The sequence below is a fragment of the Panicum hallii genome, chromosome 7 (genome assembly GCF_002211085.1).
Source record: "Panicum hallii strain FIL2 chromosome 7, PHallii_v3.1, whole genome shotgun sequence".
Lineage (NCBI taxonomy): Eukaryota > Viridiplantae > Streptophyta > Magnoliopsida > Poales > Poaceae > Panicum > Panicum hallii.
Window position 1 is genome coordinate 15,864,071 of NC_038048.1, and position 13,509 is coordinate 15,877,579.

Sequence of the window (13,509 nt, forward strand, 5' to 3'; positions counted from 1 at the left end):
CGGATGGACAAATAAAGAGCTAAGGTAAGCCCCAAGGCACAACGAACCAATATCCTTGCTTAGTTCTTCTGGCCTAACCACATATATAGCATAACTCATGAAGAAATAAGGCATGGTACGACAAACTATAAAGATAGCATATCAACCATGATTAAACTCTGTACTATTAATAAGATACTGACAAGTCAAATACAAAGCCTTACCCAAGGCTGAAGGTTGCGCTACGACCCCGAAGACAACTTGTATTTGCTAATAGAAGTACTAGCCTAGCTCCACTAGCCTAAGGAATACAAGTAACAAGTAGAGAGATGGAGAGAGGCTTCAAATGTGCGGTTGTTGTGAGAGGGCTCCTTCTCCTTTAATACTCTCCAAGGGCGGTTGCTGGCTGAGTTAACGATGGAAATATTGGGCACCGACTTCAGGAGGAGGGGTGGAGGATCTCCTGCCAAAGTGCACCTGGTCGGGGGCCTGGCCAAATTCGCCGACCTTGAGGTCGGCTGACCCCTAGGTGGGCCTTGTTGACGGCCATTAAAGCACACTTTGTCCGTCAACTTCTCGGGAATAAATAGAGTTGTGCACTATGTTGCATACATATTTATTTGAACTAGTCAAGTTCCACATGTTTTGGATGAGCTATAAATGCAGGAACAAGTGTCCAAAAATTGAGGTAAAATGGGGAAAATCCTAGGCCGGCCGGCCTGGCACTCCCTCGGATTGTCACATCACTGATCCAGGGGCAAAAAAATACACTTACCTTGATCTTGAGCCATGCACTTAAAGTAGGTTTGATCTAAAGACCCGAAAGGCTGCACCCATGGATTTGAGGGCCCACTTGCATGCAAGATTCGGGCAAACACCTAAGATGCCAACTGCCACCGACACCAGGGAGAAATCAGAGACATCCAGAGGAAGGCGGTGCTAAGTGGAACAAATCCCAGGCCGGCCGGCCTGGGAGAGGCTAGCCGGCCTAGGAGAGGCCAGCCGGCCTCCCACCACAATGCCACATGCTCAACTTTGTGTGGAAGTTACCTTAACCGCTTACCTGCTTACAAGACAAGCTACACTGCAAGAACCGACCTTGAAGTAGTATAAATAGACCAACACATCCCACTCGTAACATACACCAAGAAGTTCTCTTCTCTCTTTCACTTTCTAGAGTTAGGCTTAGTAGTCCGGGAGTTAGAGTCAAGTCAAACTTGTCTCAGGATTCCGGAGTCATCATCGGCAGTCTGGTATAGCTCTTGTATCTTTCCCTTTGATAAGTTATCAATATAAGTTATGTTCTTTATCTTTTCAAATCAGCTTTACTTTCCGCCTTTATTTATCTTTCCAAGTTAACCAACTTGTGTGCGGAAGTTCTTTCCTCTAGCTTAGACCTTTGTTATCTCTCTTGTTTATCGGGATCTTACCTTGCAGGTTTTCTCGCCTGGACTAGGGTCTCAAGTTAGTTTTTTAGGTTGAAGGGGATTTCTCTTGAAGGCCTCAAGAGAAATCCTAACACCGAGTACAGACGTCTTGTCTGGCTTAGTGTTAGCTAGAAGTGTGTTCCACCACACGGAACAGTGTGGTAGTCGGCAAGTGGTGACAGCCCTATCCGTTTCTCGTAGTCCACCACATTCATGTGTTTTCATAGCAGTAGTTGCTGTTTGCCATTGGACTCCCCTCTCACCCCTTTCTGCAGTCCTTCCTCTCTCTAGCCACTGAAGTAAGCTCTAGGTTCCCGATATCAAGTTAGAAGCAAGGTTTAGTCTAGTGAGGCTAGCTCGATAGTTTAGGAGTGTTTTAGGAGTCTTTCTCGCTCGTTGTCCTCCTAGCTGCTTACTGCCCTAAGGTTTAGAGTCTCCTATGTTAGACGGTCATCGCTTGGCCATTTATCCTATCTTATCATATCTGGCTTACCCCCACCATATTTGTCATTTGATATTTCCAATAAAGTTTATCATTCGCTTCTTCGATATTCTCGAGACCATAGTGCTTCCCTATGGAAATTTACGATACCCTGGAATACTCCAAGGTAAAGTGCTACATCGGTGGATTCTGTACGTTTACGGAATACATATCCTATTGGTCATAAGAAATGCCAACAAGCATTTCTGGCATTGTTGCCAGGGAAGCAATTGGCTAAAGATATCACTGATTTATCGCCGCTAATCTTAGCGGGCTTACCATTGATCTCTTTGTCTTTGTGATATATGCAGAGCAGTGTATGACTGGTTTCGATCTACTATACAACTTCAACCTGAATCCAGAAAGAATTGTGCGATTTGTCCGATAGAGAATTGTCCCACCTCACAAAAGGCTCACCTTAGGCAAAAGGTTCGACAACACCAGCTTCATCACCCATGGCTTAGAAGATACTTCGTTAGTTCTTAGCCCCGTCCAGCAGCCATATCCCTACTGGATTGAATACCGACCAAGGCAATGAAGGCTTTGAGCTGAAGTCTGGGCTTGTCAACATGGTCCAAGCAAGTCCTTTCTGTGGTAAGGCATAAGAGGATGCCAATGCTCATCTTCAGAACTTCCTGGAAGTGAGCAGCACAATCAACCCCAAAGGCACTACACTGGGAAATGTCCAACTTCATCTATTCCCATTGTCTCTACTTGGGAAATCAAAGACGTGGTTCTACACCAATAAGGATGCATTCACCACATGGATGCCTGTTCTAATGCATTCTTGGCCAAGTACTTTTTGGTGGGCAAAACCAAGACCCTTCGGAATAGGATTTCCAGTTTCCAACAACTCTAGGATAAAATAATCCCGAAAGCCTGGGAACGTCTCCAGGAGTACATTGCAACATGCCCACACCATGACATGGAAGAGTGGCTGATCATTCAGAACTTCTTCCATGGCCTGAGTCAGTGAGCGCAAGACCACATAGACGCAACAGCAGGAGGAGCATTCCTCTCTCTGGATGTTGCAAGAGCTAAGGCGCTCATTGACAAGATTGCCTCCAACCAGAGTTGGAAGGGAGATAGGCAGCCAGCCCGCGCTAAAGGAGTGCACCAGATTGATAGTGTAGTTATGCTATCAGCCAAGAAGGATCTTATAAAATAGTTGGAATCTCCGCACAGGAGGTTAACCAGATCATGGAGTCTCGGATCACATGTGAGACATGTTGCAATACTTGGCACTCGGGCAACACCTACCTATCGACTCAAGAGGACGTGAACTTCATTGGGAACAACAATCCAAATAACTCAGGCTACCGTCCTCAGCAAGGTTGGAATTCCAAGCCCAACCTCCGCTTCAGCCAACAACAAGGTAACAACTTTAATAACAATTTCCAGCCCTCATTCAAGGACTTAGTGTGCGGCTAGAAACAAATAATTGATAATATTAGTAAGAAGTTTCAAGCTAATGATAAAATTTTGGAGTCTCCAGCCGCTCAAATGGAGATCTTAAATTCTGTTATTAAAAACTAGCTGTGTTTCAACAAAATGATAGAAACTCAAGTAGCTTAGCTGGCTGCGTCTTACCATAACCATAATGAGGAAAAGCTATGCGGGCAACCGGAGGCGAACCCTAAGGAAAGTCTGAATGCAGTGTCTACACAAACTGGAAAGTCCAAGCAGGATCCACCCCATCCGCAAGATGCAGGTACATGTCGCAAGACCGTAAATGTCAGGGATGCCGATGCTGAAGACGAAGTGCAGGAGGAGGCTGAAGAGTCCAATACCACTTCTACTCAGGAAGACACGAGGAAGTTCCAAGGACTTCCCAAGAGTACCGAGATACAACCGCCTTACCATTTCTAAAATGGAGAAGGAGGCCGGTGGCCAACGAGCAATTCGGCAAGTTTGTCGAGGTAATTAAGAAGCTATATGTCAATATATTGCTTCTTGGTGCTATGCAGGTTCCCACGTATGCCAAGTATTTGAAGGATATCCTTGGAAGCAAGACATATACTGCTGCTTGGTGCTATGCAGGTTCCACGTGCAGCTTACAGAAGAGTGTAGCGTAGCTATACTCGATCATCTCCTGGAGAAGAAGAAGGACCCAGGATGCCCCACCATCACATGTTCAATCGGAGCTCAACACTTTAAGCACACTCTTTGTCATTTGGGAGCAAGCGTCAGCATCATGCCAAAGGTAGTTTAGAATAAGCTTGTTCCTACTGCCATGTGTTTGTAGCTAGCAGACCAATCGGTTCGTTAACCCACAGGAATTGCTGAGAATATTCTAGTGAAAATATGGAATTTCTTCACCCCTGTTGATTTTGTCGTTCTCAACATGGAAGTCGACACCAAGACCCCTCTCATATTGGGAAGGCCGTTCTTGAGCACGGCAAATGCACACATTGATATGGGAGCTTGAGAAATTCAGCTCAACATCAATGGGCAGAAAGAAAAATTCGCCTTCTCACCGAAGTTCGAACAATGCTCCCAAGTCAAGACATTCAACAAGAAGAAGTCTGTGAAAGAGCCGGAGAAGCCATCAACCCCACCCATGAAGCCCTCAACGAATTCATGGAGATTCTTTGAATTCGAGAGGAAATCAAGGTGCATGACCAACAGAACGCGAAGCGAAGGATCCAGTGTAAGAAATTTCTTGAGCTCAAGAAGAAAGAGTTCAAAAGAAGCAAGCCCACAAAGAAAGTATCATCACCGAAGAAAACTCCATCCGGTGACAACAACCAAACCCAAGGTGTGGAGAGTCCCACTCAGGACTCAAAACTCAAGCCCTCGCCATGAGGTAACATGGTAGTTATCCACCCCTTGCATTTGCATATAGGAAAGTTTATTTCCTTTAATAGTTTATTTCAACTTCATCATGGCATCTTTAAATTTCCACAAAGTACATATTTAAATTTTGAGCTTTTGATTTAATTGCATTGCATGAAAAAGAACAAAATTTTTTGGTCAGCCCCACCTAGGCTAGCCAGCCCCACTTGTTGATGACGGTCCTTAAATGCGAAATCCGACCATCAACTATACTCACAAATAAAGGAAAACCATGCCTCTTACTCACGTATTTGTATCACTAACCTAGTTCCATAGTTGTATTGCCTATCTAGCCATTTCAGGGATACAAGTCTGAAATAAGAAGACAAAACAAAGAGTACACAGCACACAATGCACAGAAGATCATCCCCTGCCTCACACAGGATTCGAGGGCCGACAAATTAGAGCAAACGTGCGCGCCAAGGCATGAATCGCCGAGGATCAGCACTAGGGCCCACCTGTCAGTCGTCCAGAGGAAGGTAGAGCTAGGGGAGCTCCACCTGGGGTCGGCCGAACCCAGATGGGTTCCCCGCAAGATGCATTTCGAGGTGGAGTACCCCCTATATTTCCTCAAGGTTGTGGCTAAGGTTTCCTTACTAAGAGATGGCGGGAGAGTATAAAAGGAGGCCTCCACACCCTCATTCCACACACACCACACCTTGGAGCCTCTCTCCCTCTCTCATTCTCGTCACTAGTACTCCTTACGGTAGTGGAGCTAGGCTAGTTCATCTCTTTAGCGAATCCTAAGGGTTGTTGAGCAATCCTCAGCCTTGGGTAATGGCTTTGTATTTGACTTGTCAATATTCTATTCATAATGCAAAGCTTAGTCATGGTTGCTATGCTATCTTGATAGTTTATCAAACCATGTCTTGTTCTCCAATAATTTATGCTTTATATGTGGTTAGGCTAGATGTTCTAAGTAAGGCTATCGGTTCAATGTGCCTGTGGGCTTGCCTTAGTGCTTTACTTGTCCATCCGAAAAATGGGATACCCGGGGGCGCTAGGGTAGTGACCTCATACACAAGCGTGGTGCTCGGGTATGCGGGATTCTTTGGATCTGACCATGCTCCACGGTGTTGTAGGGGAAGACGGCAGGTGGTGACAGCCTTGTCCGTCCGCTACGACAGTTTTGCCGTGGTTAGTGTAGTCCCCCACATTCGGGTATGGTGTAGGAGTTCTGAAAGATGTAATGGGACTGCATGTACTCTGGTGCTTCACATTCTCCCCGATAACCCGAGCCTTAGCTTTGAGCCCTAACCATGTATCTTGTGTAACCCTTGCTTTTGTGAATAGATGCTATTAGGACTTTCTTGTATGCCTATGCTCCCACTAACCTTTGGTTTATTCGTTATTCTTTATCTTGAGATTGGCTTGAGTGTGTGTGTCACATTGCCCTTATTCATTATCATTTATCATAACTTACCCCTGTATGAAATATAGTCTATATCTTATTCATATCATCCTGATCATGTACCTAGTAAAGTCTTTTACTCATGCCATCCTATGGGAAAATATAAATAATGATACCCAAATACTCTCCGGATGAAATGCTACAATGGTATATCTGTGCGCTTGCGGATCCAATCTGTAATCGTTAAGACATACCACCACGGCTTGGTGCCATCGCTAAGGACTAACAATCATGGTGATGACGCTAAGAAATGCCAAGAAGCATTTTTGGCGCCGTTGCCAGGGATGGCATTGATTAAAAGATTTACTAATAATTGATCTTGGCAATATATTTAAGAAATAGCTATTGCTTATACAGGCTAATGTTGCTTTTGTTTTCTCCTGATTGGATGAAAATAGGGTAGTGTATGACTGATTTCTCCTTGCCGACAAACTTCGTTGAAAATTCAGAGAAGCTCATGAGAAGGGTCCGACCTCGCGTCGTCCCTCCTCAAATCATTCTCTCGGCAACCGAACCAGTCATTCAAGGGCCATCAACCGTTATAGCTGAAAAGACTCTTCGTGACTTCTCCGTCCCCTCAGCCACCAACGTGGCCACGGGACCCAACACTGATGTTGGGGACGTAACTTTGAACTCAAATCGAGTCTAATAAAAAATGGTGCAGGCTAGCCCATTCTGCGGCAAGCCAAACAAGGATGCAAATGCTCATTTGCAGAACTTCCTTAAGCTCTGCGAGACCATCATCATCAGAGGAGTCACAGGTGACACCATCAGACTCCATCTGTTTCTCTTCTCCCTCATGGGAAAGGTGAAATAGTGGTTCTACAAGGACAAGGAAGCCATCAACACGTGGAACAAATGTTCCACAGTGTTCCTCGCAAAGTTCTTCCCGCTGAGCAAAACCAACACCCTGCACAGGTAAATTTCAAGTTTCCAATAGATAGGGATGGAGTCAATCCCTGAAGCTTGGGAGAGGCTGCAAGAATACACCCTCGCCTTTCCTCATCATGGGATGAATGAATGGCTCGTCCTCTAAAGCTTCTACAATGGGCTGACTCCTACATCAAGAGCCCACATCAACGCTAGTGCTGGAGGAGCCTTCCTCAACCTCACCATCGCTAAAGCTACAGCGCTGGTCAAGAAGATGGTCTCCAACCAAGGGTGGAGCGAAGAACGCCTCCAACACCGTTCAAAAGGCAAGCATACTATCAAGGAGGCGGACATGCTCTCTGCAAAAGTAGACCTCCTACTCAGGAAACTGGACGAGAGGGCGGAGATCAAGAAACAGATGTACAATTCTGTCCAAGCCATTGACTCGCACTCCATGTGCGAGGTCTGCGGAAATGGTGGACACTTGGGGAATGACTGCCCCGAAACCCGTGAAGGCGCTACCTTCATTAACAACAACAACAGGTTCCGTCCATAGGGAGGTCAAGGGTGGAGCCAATCACGCCCACCTTATCAAGGAGGTAACAATTACAACTCCAATTTCAATTCAAACCAACCCTCCTTGAAAGATCTTGGAATTGGCCAAACTAAAATTAATGAATCTTTAAACAAAAAGCTTTTGGCCAATTATAAAACCTTGGAAAGCATAAACATAAAAATTGAAGCTTTATCTTCTGCTTTGAAAAACCAATTAAGTTTTAATAAAATAATCAAAACTCAACTTGCACAAATTGCTGCTGCTGTTCCTGCGGATGATTCCAGGGCAACCCAAAGCTCCCGTTGAAAATGTTAGCTTGGTGGCCACCGGATGGGGCAACCCATCCCGGAGGCCATCCCGCACTAACCATGTAGGAAGACCCACGCACCAAAGTGCAAGCACGTGGGGAGGGCTGACAGCAGCAATACATGGAGATCCAGGGGTCCCAATGATCAGCTATTCTATCTACGGCTGCCACTACGATCAGGCCCTCTGCGACCTTGGGGCAAGCATAAACATTGTGCCCAAGGTGATATTTGAACAACTGCAATATCCTGCTCTCTCCTCGACCCTAATGTACGTGCAGCTCGCCGATTCAACCATTCGATATTCTGAAGGGATAGTCAAAAACTTACTGGTGCAAGTCAAGAATTCCTTCGTCCTTGCCAACTTCGTGGTCCTCGACATGGAGGGCGACCTAGGCATACATCTTATCCTTGGACGACCCTTCATGAGGGACGTCAAGGCAAGGATAGATGTCGGGAGCGGAGAAATCCGTTTCCGCATCGGGGTCGACAACATATTCTTTAAATTCCAATACAGGAAGGAACAAAGATTCGTGATACATCAAAGCCACGACGGGAGTGGAATCTGAGGAGAACCACTGTCCGAACCTAAAAATCCACCAACCACACCAATAAGAAGGAAGAGAACAAAGAAGGTGTGGCGGAAGGTGAAAAGTGTGTCTTCATCTACTTCTCCAAGATGGAACACCAAATGGTAAGCACGCCGGAGAAAAGTCTCGTCTGTCAGACTTAAAATGACAAGCCCTTTCCAAAGGTAAATTGGTATTTATCTCATATTTGATTTTTCCAAAATTTGCTTTTCTCTACATTTGAAATTTTCTCACTACATATTTGATTTTTCCAACACTCTCTTGCATGCTAGAATTTTTCTAGCCTTTTTTCTATTTTATAAAAATCCTAAAAAATATTTCTGAGCATAAAAATCCTTTGAAAAATTTATTTGAACTTCTTTTCATAGCAAAGTGTGGCTGAGCACCAAAGCATCAAAGCAAGAGAGCTGTTGGGGGCAGTGGGCCCCATCTATTAGCCAGGGGGGCCACCCATGGTTTGGCCGAGCCTTGGGATCGGCTGACCCAGGCCTAACGGCTCTTGGGCCCCACTTCCTCCAATGGCTACTAGCTGTTGTGCCTAGCACCTTCCCGGCCGTTTTCTGCTCTTACTCTTTAAATAGAGGCCGAGATGGGGGTGTGAAGCACTCCAGCTTCATTCCACTCACTCACTCCATCTCTCAAACTTTACTATCGGGATTTTATTGGATTTTTGCTCAAGTTCAAGTGCAAGAAACCTCTCTTTCTCATTTCTTTGCTGCAAGAATAATCCCACATTTGGAGGAACAACTCTCAGGTAAGCATTTCTATTCAGTTTCACTAACGTAACCAGTTTCGAGTTGTTCTTGTTCGTTCTTGTTCTTCAAACATGAAGGGCATGGGTCGGAAGATTTCCCGTGCATTGAAGAAGATGATGAGCACGAGCTCATCCCATTGTTGGGGTGGCTCGAGCTCTCACCACAACCCCAAACAGACGCTGAGCCCGAGCATGATGGACTATGAAGAAGAGCAAGAAGAGCAAGAAGAAAAAGCCAAAGTGCAAACCAAACCACAAGCCGAGGACATGGAGATAGACGATGACGATTCACCCTACCTCGCCTTGCAATACAACCGCGAGAAGTAAGCCTACACCATCCTCAAGCGTCGGGACTTTGGTCACACCAAATCCTTTGACCCGGATCTCCTCGAGAAGACAGGATGACACGAAGCAGAGCCAGAAGAGAAGCAGCACCAACTCCACCACCTCTACAGCCTCAGCCATCATATCCACATGAGGCAGGTGGGTCGTCATGGCATAGCGCAAGTACTGATGAGTGGGCACGGCAAGCCCCCACACGCCTGTCTACCATCTCCAGCTCCAGCGGGTCTCACACCTTGCACGACACACGGCCTTGAGTCGAGCATTCAGCTCCCTCACTCAGCAGCTAGGCGAGCTGAGGGTCTAGGCCAACAATATTGAGGAGTCGCTAGACCAACACATCCACACCAACCAAACATGGCAGCAACACACCGGCAAGAGGATCTACGCTATGGAGCAGAGGTAGCTGCAGCAGCAGGAGTGGAGGGCCTACTTCCGTTGGAGAGGGTACAACCCCGACCAACAGCATTGATCCTGAATCTAGCTTGGTGGAGGACCCCCTTGAGAGGTACCTTGTATCTTGTATCTTTCATTACCACTTTCAAACCTTATGCATGAAACAAAATAAAAAATTGCAAATTCTAAAACAAAATAAAAATTGGCAAACTTAGAAAAGATCAAAAATAATTTCTTGCTTTTTCATATGTGTAGTAAGTATGGTTTAGTTTTTCTTGTTGAGATGATGAATAGTTTCTCTGTTAGTTTCCTTCATATGCCTAGTTACAACTTGATGCTCTACCTTGTTTTGAGTTCGTTGGCTAAATGATCAAACCATTAGCTTGAAACTTGTGGGTAGCAAAGGCATGATCCAAATCTAAGTTGTTGTGAGCTACGATATGGTTGAATAGAGCTGCTATGATCTTCCCCTACGTGATGCTTGATATCCGGAGTATTTATTTTCAAAAATACAAAAACAAATAAAGTTCCTCAATGATATGAAATTCCTATCCGAAGCCATATGATGATCTTATTGCAAACCTTCCACATATGCAACTTGTTCTCTCATTGACCTTCGTCAAACTGTTGTGACCCTTTGTGAGATACATTTCATACTCCCATGATCAAGATCACGTACACGCCTCCACCATACGCTATGCTTCTACACCGGAGGTTAGCAAACACGTCATCCATCCACCCACAAAATAAAACTCCATGTTGTTTCATGACCACTCTCTGTCTCCAAAGTTACCATGAGAAAAAGGATATGGGCTATGCAAAAAGAAATAAAGGACATCCTCAAGAAAGCATGAAAAGAAAAGAAAGAATTGGACACATGAAGTTCCTAGAAAAAAAAGATAGCCCATATCCAAGAAAAAAGATAAAGGAGAGATGGTTCATGAAAAGGACTTCATACATCCATCCACCAAAACTACCCGCACACATGTACATCTTGATCAAGGTTTATGACCTAACAAAATATGAGGAACAAGTATGCCTTCAGATTCTCAGTACCTACTATCAGACCCGGGGCCACGGGACTGGGTACATAACATAGTTTAAAGAGGTCTAAGAGATTAAGTCTTATTCATCTTGTTTATCTCTTATTTATTCCATTTAAATAGGAGATAAGGCTAACCAATACAGAGGGAATCTACTTGAGATATGTTCTGGTGTGATTCCTTAGCTGGTGTTGGTTAGTATCTTTGTAACCCTGCCCTCTCGGATATATAAGGGAGGACAGGGACCCCTCTCAAGAGACGATCTCCAGATCATTCTACACCAAAGGCAATACAAACCACCATACAGGACGTAGGGTGTTACGCATATTGCGGCCCGAACCTGTCTAAGCTTTATGTTCCTTGCACCTTCGAGTTCCTGATCTCGGTGTCTCCTCACCCAAAACTTACCACCTTGGGTATATCCCTCGGTGGGCAGCCGGTTAAACACCGACAGCTGGCGCACCAGGTAGGGTAGCGCATCGAAGATCCACCGGCGAACTCGTTGGCATCTTTCCAGTTCACCAGTCGGAATCAACTCCGACTAGTCGAGCTTCATCAACAAACCATCGCAGAATGCCAGAAGGCACAACTGGTGACTCAGCAACAGCAGATGGCAGATGGATCACCGGGTACATACTACACGTATTGAACAGGGAAGATTCCTTTTCTATTTTTCCTATATTGGATACAATCCGTGGCTGTTACTAGCAAGGATTATTATACTGATTTATCTTTGCTAACGTGATCTATGCATGGTATTCTCATCCGTGCGGAGCTTGCTGGCGGAGCTCTCATAGACAAGGATGGCACGAGGCTGTTGGTGGCAGCGAGGAAGGTGCATAGCAAACTGACCCAGCACCGCATCGAGACTCTGCGGCGGAATTCCACCGCAACTGGAGCTAGTTTGGAGCGAGCGCCAACTGGTTTGCCTCGTCAAACGCACTCTCGTCGACCTCGACTACTCGGCTCGACTTCACCTCGAGCCGCAACGCCGATGCACCGCGACCGCCGATCTCGACGACCCGGTTCAACTTCGGCTTGCGCCGCAATATCCGCACGCAGCAGCAACGAGTTCGACTACTTCGACTTCGTGAGGATGATCGGCGGCCTGCCGACAACTGCATCAACTACTGTCTCGACTTGAAAACTAGTCGGAATTGACTCCGACTAGTCGAGCTTCATCAACGAACCATCGCAGATCCATCAACTAGCTCCACGGCTTCGTCGACATTCGTCCACGAATCAAGCTAAGGGACTTATACCTTTTCCAACTTGTTCTTCACAGGATCGGCTACCTTTTTGGGTACGCCTCTCGAGGGGCATGAAACCCTCGGGGGCTACGCCGTAATCGACTACTCCTAGGATGCTGGACCGACAGCCACAGCTTTGGTGCACCGAGTACTGGAGGCTCTGCCACAGAACTAATGCATCGAGTGCTGGTGGCTTTGCCATGGTCTTAGGACACTAACTACGGAGGCTACACCACAAGGTTGTGTTCTGAGTGCTGGAGGCTTCATGGGACCCTATGAAAGTATGGATCTTTGCGTGTTGCCACACGCGCTCTCGCTGATTACTTATGCGTGTACGTCTCTCGATGGGTACAAAATCCTCCAGAGTTACACATTGCTAACTACTTTATGCGCACCGCGCATCCTCTTTGTCGCATGACAACTTCTTTGTCTTCTCTTAACGGTTGCTAAAGTACTCGGGTAGCACACGCCTTAATCCGTGAAACCTTGACTCCTCTGTAAGCCTATGCTCCTACGCGTGCATGCGGCTAAGCTCCCTACGCTATGGTCTACGGCCATCAGGGATCAGGTGTTTAAACGTAACAGGCTAACTGCCCGGGGAAATTACATGGCCTAGCAAGAGCAAGACACGAAATTTTTACACCGAATAAATTTTGGTTCCTTCATATTATTACTGAGTACTACTCGGTATCTTCGCATTATGCTACATAATGTATGCATTGTCTTTTTTCAGATCAAGCTTTGGCAACAACCCTCGAGGCAACACGGCGTGCTGTCACAGTTCCGCTAATTCTCAGGCTCGGGGGCTGGGCGATGCACACTACTTGACATGGCTCCTTCGGCTCTCCTGGCTCGTAAACTCGAGGGCTGAACACCATAAAACTACTCGAAGACGACTCATATGAAGACTGAGAGTGCAGAAGAAACCTTAAGTCACCGCGCGGTTAAATAAACCAGCGGGAGGCTTAATTTCACTATGCAGAAGACGAAGAGTTTTTATCGGGATTTCAGCGTAACACCAATGCCACGGTTTTCGGATCCTTATCTCCAAAATTGTGGGCTTTGGATTCAAGGCTCGGGGGCTGCGGGATACGTGGCATCGACTACTTATTTTTTAAATTTCTTTGGAGGATAAGGAGGATTATAGACTAATGGGCTCCTAACAAGTTCGACCCGTCCATTCGGGTCCTACCTAACTTGTGGAGCGCGCTCGCAGGAGGAGCGATTTTAGACTACACTCAGAGTCGGCGCACTCGGGGTAGTTTTGTTT

General features: G+C 46.0%; 2 non-coding genes across 2 annotated transcripts; both read right to left on the reverse strand.

Annotated features, from left to right (window-relative positions):
• Nucleotides 1–2,707: 2,707 nt before the first annotated feature.
• LOC112901802 lies at nucleotides 2,708–2,814 on the reverse strand. Its single transcript, XR_003230380.1, has one exon. It is a non-coding gene; the product is annotated as a small nucleolar RNA R71 (small nucleolar RNA).
• A 4,226-nt stretch (nucleotides 2,815–7,040) lies between these two features.
• On the reverse strand, nucleotides 7,041–7,147 carry LOC112901803. The gene has a single exon (XR_003230381.1). It is a non-coding gene; the product is annotated as a small nucleolar RNA R71 (small nucleolar RNA).
• Nucleotides 7,148–13,509: the final 6,362 nt, after the last annotated feature.